Below are 11,828 nucleotides of genomic sequence, written 5' to 3'. Positions count from 1 at the left end.
TATTCTATTGTTGGGTAGAGCATTCTATAAATGTTAGTAAGATGGAGTTAGTTGTTAGTGTTTTTCAAGTCTTCTGTATCCTTACTCATTTTTGTCTACTTTTCCTATTGATTTTTGAAAGAGGAGCATTGAAGTCTCCAAAATTAATTGTGGATTTGTCTATTTCTCTTTTTAATTCGTTTACTTCATGGATTTGAAGTTTTGTTGTTAAATGTATATACATTTAGAAATGCTATGTCATTGTTTAATTGCACCTTTTATCATTATGTAATATCTTTTTCCTCAGTAATCCTTGTCTGACATCTATTTTGTCTGATATTAATATAGTCACTCCAGCTTTCCATTGATAAATGTTGACATAGTATATCAGTTTGCATTCTTTTGCTTTTAATCTACATTTTCTTTATATTTAAATGGTTTCATCTGGACAAAGTCGGGTCTGATTTTTTTTATCTGCTACCAAATGTTTGTTCCCCCCAGACCTCCGAATTTATGTGTTGAAATCTTAAACCTAAACGTGATGGTATGAAGATGTGGGGCCCTTGGGATTGGTATCCTTACAAAAGAGACCCCAGAGAGCTCACTTGCCCTTTCTGCCTTGTGAAGACAGTGAAAAGATGGGCTCTTACCTGACACTGAATCTGCCAGTGTCTTAATCCTGAACTGCTAGTCTCCAGGACTGTTAGAAATAAGTTTCTATTGTTTATGAGCCATCCAGTCTATGGTATTTTGTTATAGCAGCCTGAACAGACTGAGATATTATTCAATCCAACAATCTCTGTTTTTTAGTAAGTGTATATAAATCATTTTTATAAAACGTAAATATTGATACAGTTTAATTAAAATCTATCATCTTGCTATTGGTTTTCCTTTTTTTCATTTGTTCTTTGTCTTTTCTTGTCTCTTTTTTTTTTTTTTGGATTAATTTTTAGTAACTTACATGATTCCTTTTTATCTCCATGATTACCTTATTATATATATCTCTTTGAAAAATGTAGTAGTTGTCCTAGGGTTTTCAACATATATAATTAATTAATAACAGTATATTTTCAAGTAGTATTATGCTGTTTCATCTGGAGTGCAATTCTTAAATCAGCATACTGATAATTACTGTCCTATCTTTTGTGCTACTGATCTCATCCATTTACACTTACATATGTTATAAACTCCTAATGAATTTCTACTAGTTTTTGTTTAGACTTTTATTTATTTCCTGAAACAATTAAAAGAAAAAATATCTTGTATATTTCCCTCATTTTAATTTTTCCTAGAGTTCTTCAATTGCATCTATTTGTGGTGATCAAAGTTTCTGTTTAGTGTCATATTCCTTTTGCCCAAAGACCTATTTTTGTTGTTGTTTTTAATGTTCTATGGTGCATATCTGCTAATGTTAAAATTTTGTATGTATGAATGTGTGCATGTATGCATGTATTCTTTAATCTCAAAAATTCATCTTCATTTTTGAGATATTTCTAGATTTCTACTTGACTCCTACAGCTTCTGTCTCTTTGTTAAATTCTACATTTGTTCAGGTCTGTTGACTACATTTTCTGCTAGAAATGATAACTTATAACTTATTAATGGTAGGCATTTTCTCTGTTGTCCTCTTGCTCCAGCCTCATTCTTAGGCAGGACTTGTATCCTTTGGCCTTGGAATTAGAGCTTTTTTTTTTCTTTTAGTGATGCTGCTCCATATATTTTCTCTCTTTCTTTCATAAATAAATTTATATCATAGGGGCTTACAAATTATTCATTAGAATAATTCTCTGTTTTTCTGGACAACTGATTCTTTCCATAAGTCTGATAATTTTCTTATAATATAAAAGGGAGCTCTATCTTTGTACTATTTGCAATGATATTTTTCCTGATACTCTAAGAATTTATTTTCTAAGTTCTCCTTCTGTCACAAGATTAGTGGTCTATAATATCTCAAACTCACTTACTTCCCTATAGGGAACTGTAGGCTAAAGTCTAGAACAAGCCTACAGTCTTTATTATATATAAAGTTGGCCTGTAATTGACTTTGTGCTATACTAGCAGAGGCATTTGCAACAGAGATCACATGGCCCGCAAAGGCTAAATATTTACTGTCCTGTCCTTTATAGAAAAAGCTTGCTTTATCCTAGTCTAGAAATTGTAGAGTATAGAGACAGTAGGCCCCAGAGTCTAGAAAGGTAGAGAGTGGGTCCTATGTCAATTAGGAAACACCTAGACCAGAGGGCGACACAAAATAAGTCTGCTCCACATTCTTCTTAGATTTATTTTCTTCAAATGAAATTTTTCCCATTCATTTCCTCATTTCTCTTATGGCATGGTTCCCACCACTTCAATCACAACTACCAGCATTCATATCACTCTTAAAACATGGCTTCGAACTTAATAGTTTCAGTTGTACACTTTATTAAAATGTATGTAATAGGTTAAAAACCTGGACAATACTTTCCTTGTATACCTACTTCTTTAAAATGCAGAAACCTAGATGTAGTCTGATCATAATTTCCAGTTTGAAAATGTCACAAATTTTTCTCTATACATGTTGAAAAGAAGCAAGCATGCAGAGTTCTCATTCTTTCCTAAAATCCCTCGTGTCAATTTATTTTATTTTGCTTTTCAGATGAATGACAGAAATGACTTGCCTGTGAATTTTATTTTAATGAATCAACATCCAACAAAAACATCAACTCATTTAGGTTACAAATAATGATCTCCTTTAACAGGCAGAAGTTAACACTATTTTTTTAACCTGGATTAGAACTATCTACTGTAATTCCTTTTTCTTTCATCAGTTAAAAAGAATTCAGGGTTTTAGCTAAAGCAGGTTTTCAAATGTAACTTATATTTACATTTTTTTAGTTCTACTCTTTAAATAATAGCATGTGAAAAACTGCTTTAAGTGACAGCATCTTTGAGCTGAAGCCTCGTTTCTTCATTGTAACATATACATCTATATTATAAATATAAAATACGCATTTATATACATACATGTATTAATAGGTATGCGTATGTCTATATTTTATATGCATACATACTTTTTGTATTACTTTAAAGATAGTATTACAAATTCTGATTTAGTGCTTTAAATGTAGACCAAACCAATTGAAAAATTTAAGAATAATATTATAATTCATATTTAGTTTATATATTACATATGAGTTTGCATTTACCTTCTCCATATTCCAAAGTTTGGCTCTCCTGAATTTCCTTTACTTTTTTCTAAGTATGTCAACCTCTTGCCTGCCTTCTTTCATATAACCCATCTAAGGGTGAAACAGGCAGTTAAATTTCATCTTAGATTTTACATAGGAGTGTAATGGCCTCCTACGGAGCTGTTCTATTTTCACTCCAACTCAAGAAGAAGATACTAAAAGCAGTGTCAGGTTTCAAAGCCAAAGACAGGAACTTAGAAGAGTCAGTTTGTGAAATCAAGAACAACGACATTAAAGATCAAAGTCAAAAGAAATATAGAAGGAAAACAGATAATCACAACATCTTAGAACAAGGGTTAAAATATTAATTTTTGTAATTATTTAAGAATAGGTTTGATGCTTACTATATGTTATAAGCAGAAAAATTCCTCTCCCCTCCCAAAATGTCCATGTTCTAATTCTTGGAACGTATGAATATGTTACCTTACATGGCAAAAAAAACTTTGTAGATGTAATTCAGTCAAGAAACTTGAAATGACAAGATTTTTCTGGATTATCCTGGTGGGCCCAATCTAATGACAAGGGTCCTTAAGGGAGGAAGAAGAAGAGAGTCAGAGGAAAGTGTGACTATAGAGTGGTCACAGAAATGCAATACTGCTGTTTTTGAAGGTAGAGGAAGGGGACCATGAACTAAAGAATGCTGACAGTCTTTAGAAGTTGGAAAAGGCAAGGAAATGTATTCACTCTTAGAGCCCCCTGAAAGGAATGCTACCCTGTTGATACCTTGATATTAGCCCTGTAAAATGCATGTCAGAATCTTGACCTATAGAATTATAAGATAACAAATTTGTATTGTTTAAGCCACTAGTTGGTGGTGATTTTTTTACTGAAATAGAAAATTAATGCATCACAGTTATCACAATTATTATGTTTTACTGATTTTATTCACTAATAATTTTCTTAATATCATTGTTACCGTTACTATGCTTTCTACTTTGATTAAAATCTTAGCCTAAAGACCTAATTATTTGAGGCTTTTTTTTTTTTTTTTTTGGGAAGGACACATATGTGAAATTTTCTAGATCCTTCCACATGAACATAACTTTCAGTTACCCTTGCTCATAAATAGCCAATTGGCAGTATAGAATTCTTGGGCTACAATCTTTTAGTCCTTTCACTCTCTAGATTTTTATTAATGATCTTCTCCTCCAGCTCTTCTCTCTTTTCCTCTCTTCTAAGCTGCTTTTTTTTTTTTTTTGGTAAGAAATCTTTGTTTCCTATCTATAACTTTTCTTCTATATCTATGCAAATCTCTGTATTTCTCTTCTCTATTTCCAGTTCTTTTGCCCTGAAGACACAAATCTCTTTTCAATATTTATTATTATTATTTATTTATTATTTTTTGAATCTGCTCAGTTCTTTACTCCTTGGATTCCTATTATTTGTATATTGCATCGCTCAAATTTGTTCTTTGAGTCTCTTTTCTCTCATTATTTCACTACTTCTCCTAAATTTGGGGAAACTTCTTACTGATTTTCTATAGTACTGATTTATTTATTTTTTTCAATCTGTGTATCCTACCTCCACTGTACTTTTAAATTTAACAAATATTTTCATTTCTTTTAAACTACATTCAGGCCTTTCATATTTTACATTATTTTCATTTCATGCTTGCTTCCTCTAACATTATAAACATAGTATCCTTTAAAGCACATGGGTTAGAAGTTTTTCAAACTTTTGTTTTCTTCATTCTCTTATTCTGATTTCTCAGAGTAGATACACTTCCTGATTTCAGTGATCTATTTGTTTCCTCATTCTAAATCCAAATTTTGGGCAAGTTAGTCATTCTAAATTCAGATTCCTCATTTATAAAACATTCCTAATAATGGCACCTACCTTATAAGAACTCTGTTATGATTAACTGAAATAATACAGGAGCTTAGCACAGTGTCAAGTACATGTAATTGCTCAATAAATGGTAGTTGCCATTATAAGCATTGTTATTATCATCATCACACATCATCATCATTGCTAACATCACTGTGGAGGAAGATCTACTATTGTTTAAGCAGGAGCAGAAATTGGTTTTAGAAGAATGTTTAGATGCTTACTCTAATCTGACAGATTTAGATAAAAGGAGGGGGAAAAATCCTTAGAATTTACTTTGCTATTTCAGAATCTCATTTCTCTGGGAGCAGTCTAGATGTAACCCAAGGCTGAGGCAACTGCAGAAAACCTTATTTCTGGTGGAGGGCATCTTCCCTTTCTTTGATACGGCAGCAAGAAATTTGCCGGGGTAGTTTACTTCAACCTTCCTTTCTCTCATGTGCTTGTCTTTGCCTACTTCCTCTTGATGACAGGTGACCATAGCCATATGCCAGCTCTTTGCCTAACTTGTTTGTTCACATCAAGAGTATTTGTATGGGGGCTGGGAGAATATCATCAAGGGTTCCCTAGCTAATGTGGACAGTTACATGGGTACTTGTCTCTAGCCTTTGCCTCTATTAGTTACAGGTAATTGGGTGGCAGTGAGTTGTGATAGGGGTAGGAGAATGCTGGAGTCTCTTGTACATGCTTCCCCTGAAAGCTATAACTTCACAGGTGTGGATTCACAAATTTCCCTTCCTTTCCTTAGATATATTCCTGTATGCACTAACCTTGCAGAAATTTCTCAAAGTTGTTGGGCATGAATATCTCATTCTCCTAATTTCCACTTGATATAGCTTTCCCCATTTTTATATTCTATTTTCCATTTCACTAGTCAACTGGGAGGGAAGGAGTTAGACATGAATGCTCATATTAATGTTACAGAAAATCAGCTATTACTCTTGAAATAAGTTTTCTTTGTCAAGCTCATCTTATACTCAATAAAGGATTTATTGTTTAAAAAATCATAATAAATCAAAATTTTTTCTTAGGCTTTCACATTATGACAAAGCTGTAATTAGATTTTTTTCCCATTTTTTTTAAAGTTCTCAAATCTTATTTCTACTGCTTTAGGATCTATTTGAGGTCCAGTAATTTTTAAAACTACTTTGCTCTGTTAACCTAAAATGACCTAGCATTACTCAATTATAATAACAATGAAAACTAAGCCAGGTTTTTATATCTTTTGAAATTCTTATATTTCCAACTACAACCCAATCCCCCTGTAAAGCTGTTCAGCACTTTAAATAGGTAGTTATATATTGTGGAAATGGAATCCCTTGATATTACAGAGCATCGAAAAGGCACAAAAAATACTTTCAAGGAGATCTCTTTCCAATTGAGGTTAAAGAAATGCTGAACATGTTTTCTATTTTAAACATTGTCAGTGGTGTGGTCAACTTCTTCCCAACTAGCTAAGAATGAAATAATCAGACATTTAACTTTCCCCCTTTAAATCACTGGATATAATCGTTTTGTGATGTGAAATTGTACTTTAGATCATACACTGATTGGTTAATAAGATTTAACTAATTTTCACATTTCTTTGTTCTCTTTTTATGAATTTCCCTTTAAAGCTAAAGACTCTAAAATAAGTTTCATTGCCAATTTCTTGTTAAAATCAATTGCATTCAGAATATCTAGAACAACATTTCAAAACCATTTACAATTGCAAATATAAAGGCAATAAGAACTTATGGGAGGACTGATTTAGGTCCTATATGTGGCTCCAACAATACAGTCAGTGTGACACTGAATGACTGGGCTACGTTCTGAGAAATGCGTCATTAGGCAATCTTGTCATACAAACATTACAGAGTGCATTTACACAAACCTAGATGGTATAGCCTACTATACACATAGGCTAGATGGTATAGCCTATTGCTCCTAGAAAGCTTTTACAGCATGTTACTGTACTGAACACTGAAGGTAATGGTAACATGATGCTATTTGTGTACCTAACTAAACATATCTAAATACAGAAAAGATGCAGTAAAATAAATGATAGAAAAAAATTTAAAAACATCTATGTAGAACACAACATGAATGAAGCTCGAAGGACTGGAAGTTTCTCTGGGTGAGTCAGTGAGTGAGTGGTGAGTGAAAGTGAAAGCCTAGGACATACACTTCTGCATTTAAAAGCATAGTCCCACAAGCCCTCCCCCCACCCCACTTTCTTCCAACATGGTAAGAAATAGAACACCGAAGCTGTCAATGCTGTTGCATGAACAGGGATGTGGGCTGGATTGATTGGAAATACCAAGGAGAAACTGGCTAAGGTATATATCACCATAAGAGTGACTGCCAAGAGGAACAGAAAGGCAGCCTGAGGGTCAGTAGGAATAAGAAATCAGGATGGCGAGATAAAGGGATGCAGGAGATTGTCATGACAATGATGTTTGGCTATTGCATGTTGGATCAGTGGTCAGGTAAGGAACTTTGTGGTATTCATTAAAAAAAAAATAGGGTGTTTAACATAGAGAGGGTATAGAACTGACGACTCAATATTTTTACTTTGAAAATTTGTGTTTGGTTTCATTGATCTTACCTGGTGCAAAGGACTTTCTCTGGGATTGAATTGATGGAAAAAAGAAAACTTATCTATTCTTTACATCATTACAACTGGAAAATATTTACAAAGTATAGGGACAGGCTGGCTCTACAATAACACAGAAAGCTTTTACTTAAGTGGCTGTGACAGTTAGTACTTGTTACAGCAGCTCCTTGTGGACCTGTGTCCTTGTACAGGGTCTTAGGTCCTCAACAAAAAATTTATAGCAACGTACTCTGAAGACCATCTTTTTCTTTTATTCCTCCCTCCCTCCCTTCTTTACTTCCCTCTCTTATGTTCTCCTGTGTATGGATGTAATCTAGAAGAACAAACAGCATTTAGCAAGGTATTAAATATACTGAATAAACGGATATCAAATTGGATTATTTTGTTTTGTGTTGCTCTCTTAAATTACTCTGGGAGGGCTGAGATGTTAAATCTTGCCATAGTGGTTACCAAAATTTACTGGACATAAAAATTGTTTGGAATGCATGCTAAAATGCAGATATCCAGGCTTCACACCTCTGAGATTTTAATGTAGGTAATCTTTGGTCTACATTGTCTGAAAACATTCTGTAACATCTTAGCATGAACTTGTTTTATTTTCCTCTGGGAAAAGTTGAGAGTTCCTGGGTGGAACCAAAAAAGTACAGATTAGGCAAGAACATAAGCTTAACCCACTGCGTTTTCCTCCCAGTCTCATTATTCAGGGATTTGACTACGAGAATATATTTTAGAGTGGATGTTAAAACAGTTTCCTTTTGCTTCTGTGATAAAGTGCAGGGTAACCAACCACACAGCTTTAGTAAGGTGGCCTTCTTCACTCCATACCTTCACATGCTAACAGTCAGCAAGTCCTCTGTTCCCTTAGTCAGTGATTCTATAGTCTTTTCTCTATCTCACTTATAAAACTAGCACTATAAATTAAATCATTTAAAAATAGCACTATAAGTTCAGGGTATAGACACTTACACAGATGAAAAATAAAACCTTTTAAAATGAGTCAGTATTTAGTTTTTAAGTGAGGCTATATGTCCATTATTATTTAATATTTAATAAGAGCCGCCAGGCTGCTAGGTGTTGTATATCCCCCAGCACAAATAGTGTGTGTATGTATACGAATCTGGAATCCTTAATTCTAGGGTCATGTGGCATATGGGAAAATGGACCATAACCTAGAAATGTGAGATGAATAACCTTAATCATAACTAGTTCATATACTTCATTTCCATTGAGGTTTCATCTTTCTTGAAATTTTAACATTTATATTATACTTTGCTGCTTAAGACATAAATTAAGACCGCTTGGAAAAGTTAAACTCTCATTGTCCGATTGCAAATTTTCTTTAAAAAGAATTTGGTTTTTCAGTATGTGAAATACTTTATCCTTGTGTGTTTTGTGAGTTGTTGATGTTGAGCCATCTGTTTCAAGGAAGACAGTAGCTGCATAAGACACAATATTTGTCAAAAAAGAAAATGTACTTTAAGTTGAAAAAGTCTCTAAAAATAAAAGAAACAAATAATGTGCCCCAAACTGTGCTAGGTACCTTCTCAATTGATTTGCCTATCAACGATAGTTATTCCACCTTAGAAATACCACATTAAAGATAATGGTCATAGTTTTGAATATGAAAAACCAGCTATTGTAAGAGATAAGTAGTACTGGGAAAAATGGATTAAAAAAAGACGCACAAATCAACCAAAAAGCTCTTTGCAAATGAAAGAGTTTCTTTCAGCAGCTGTTCTTATGCCATTCTACAGCAAAATTAGTTTTGTGGGAGAAAAATAGATAGTAACAAAATCTCAGTTCATTAGTTCTGATGCTTAACTTCTGAAAGTTCTTAGAAATCAAGCTAATTTGCAGTAAGATGGTTGAATTTCTATTAATTTAAGGCACAAATGAGATAAACACTCTCAATCTCAGGTGCTTATAAATTTTTTATATTACAACAGTTTCCCATGTATGAACTGATTCACAAGACTTTTCTATTACTTCCACAGCTGGGGCTAGATATAATCAAAAAGAATTACTCTGGTACCCAGAAATAAACAAGAGTTAGTGGAACTTTTGCTGAGCCACAAAGAGAGTATCTTCAGGGTTTGGCTAAGGGTTCAATTTCACACTTGAGGACTTTCTAAGACTGTCCTCTTTTGCGCTGGTCTGCACCACTAACACTTTAAGGAGGGATGGGAGAAAGTGAGCCAAGCTGACAGCAGCAATGTCTTTCAGGGAAGAAATACAGCTGCAAACTAAGGCAAATGTGGACTTTACACAAGTGTAAAGGCAGTAGGGTATCTGGGGACATCACATTTCATTGCTCTTTTCTGTTTACTACAAGATATAAAAACAATCATTTGCCACTAGGGGGATGTTTCATGAATTGAATGTTATCCATAATCAGATACTATAGCTTTAGGGGAATAAATGAACTTTTCAGGAAGATACTTTTTTTTCATACTGTGATCCCAGAACAGGTTCTAATAGTCCTTCAATAATAAATGTTAATCGTTTAAGTAGCTCCTGTTGGTCCTTTCTAGCCTGAAGAAAGAACTGTAGGAATTCTTTTCCTTTCCTTTGTCAAATTCCATGTAAAAATGATACCAAACTTTTACAAATAGCAATATTTTTTCTCTCTCTCTCCCTTTCTCTTTCTCTTGTAAAACAAGTATTTCCTTCCCTATCCTTTCATAACTTCTCCATATGAGTTCTTTATTTTTGTTCATCTTTCAACTGTCTGAAATACAAGATATAGCCATTTTAAAGAGTTGTATATTTCATGAATTCTTTTATATTTAAATATCTTCGTAGGTCTTTGACTCATAAATTTTTGTCATGAACGACAATTTGTTGAGGTAGAGAAGTTATTGAATCACATACTTTTTCTCCTTCAAAATAAAGTACATTCTGCTCTATTTATACTGACATCTAATATTCCAAGACCATTATACCTTTTCCCTTTTATAGATAACATATTTTTTCTTTACAGATGCTTGTAAGCTTCTTTCTTCAGTAAAATATTTAAATAGAAAAGGTTATCAGATTATATCTTAATGTAACTTTTTCTTTCACAAAGAGAAATAGAATGGAAAACACTATGACTTTTTAACACAGATGAAATGAAACAAATATTGATACCCCACATACACACTAAGCTTAAATTGTTTTATTATCAATATATTCAGACTGACAGGCTACAAGAGAAGACCTCAAACTGAACTAACAGTAATAGTGCACAACTCATGTGTTCAGAAGAAAAGACAACTACAGAAAACGCTATACCTATAATGTTTTTCTCTGCTGCCAAACAGGAATGACAGCCAGGACTGAAGTAAAAACAGCCCTGTCAATGACATTTTCATTGACTTAGCTACCTCACACCTAAGCGCATGTTGAAAATTAAGCTTATAAGAGAAGAGATATGAAACAATATCCTGAAGCCAACTTTATAATTATAGAAGACTGTTGTCATTTGAAAAAAAAAATGCACTGACTTACCAAAGAAAAGTCTGTCGGTTTCAAATTTTCACTTGGCTTCTTGTTAATTTGCCTTGCTATAGCCAAAGCATAAAAACAGGCCAAAATCCCAAGAGGGTTCACCATTCCCATCACAGAACAGAATACACTGCTAGCTTGGAAGGACTAGGCATTTAAAGAGAGTTAAAAGAAAATGCAGGGACAAAATTATAAGACTAAAGGTACTCATGACCCCTGCTTCACCGTAATTTCCTCGGGTATCCAAATTTTAACTTTGCATAAACTCAACATTCAAATTTTTAGCTTCAATTTTAACAGGGAAAATTTATAAAAGATCAGATAAATACACAACTGAGTCAAGGATATATTGGAATTTCGTTTTGTTGGCTGTATTTCATTTCCCTATCATTGGGCCTATATCGTGACCACCTTAGTTTATCTGAGCAGGTCTTCCTACTTGTTTCTTTTCCTCTAGAAACTCTAGCTATTCATGTAAATTTTCATGTAAATTGATCTATACTCTCTGCTGAAAAGTGATAAATTTTGCATATGGGTCTTAGGAAGTGACTTTAATAAAGTCATAAAAATTTCTACCTCATTCTTCTTCTTATGTATATAATCAAAGAGCACTGTTCATATGCTGCCTGTCAAGAAACAACAAGGAGGCCAGTGTGGCTGGACCAGAAGTGATTGACATTGGCTGAGCATGCAGTAGGCATCAGTGGTAAGTG

The sequence above is a fragment of the Pteropus alecto genome, unplaced genomic scaffold, assembly GCF_000325575.1.
Source record: "Pteropus alecto unplaced genomic scaffold, ASM32557v1 scaffold3, whole genome shotgun sequence".
NCBI classification, from domain to species: Eukaryota; Metazoa; Chordata; class Mammalia; order Chiroptera; family Pteropodidae; genus Pteropus; species Pteropus alecto.
This window is presented reverse-complemented; position numbering follows the sequence as displayed.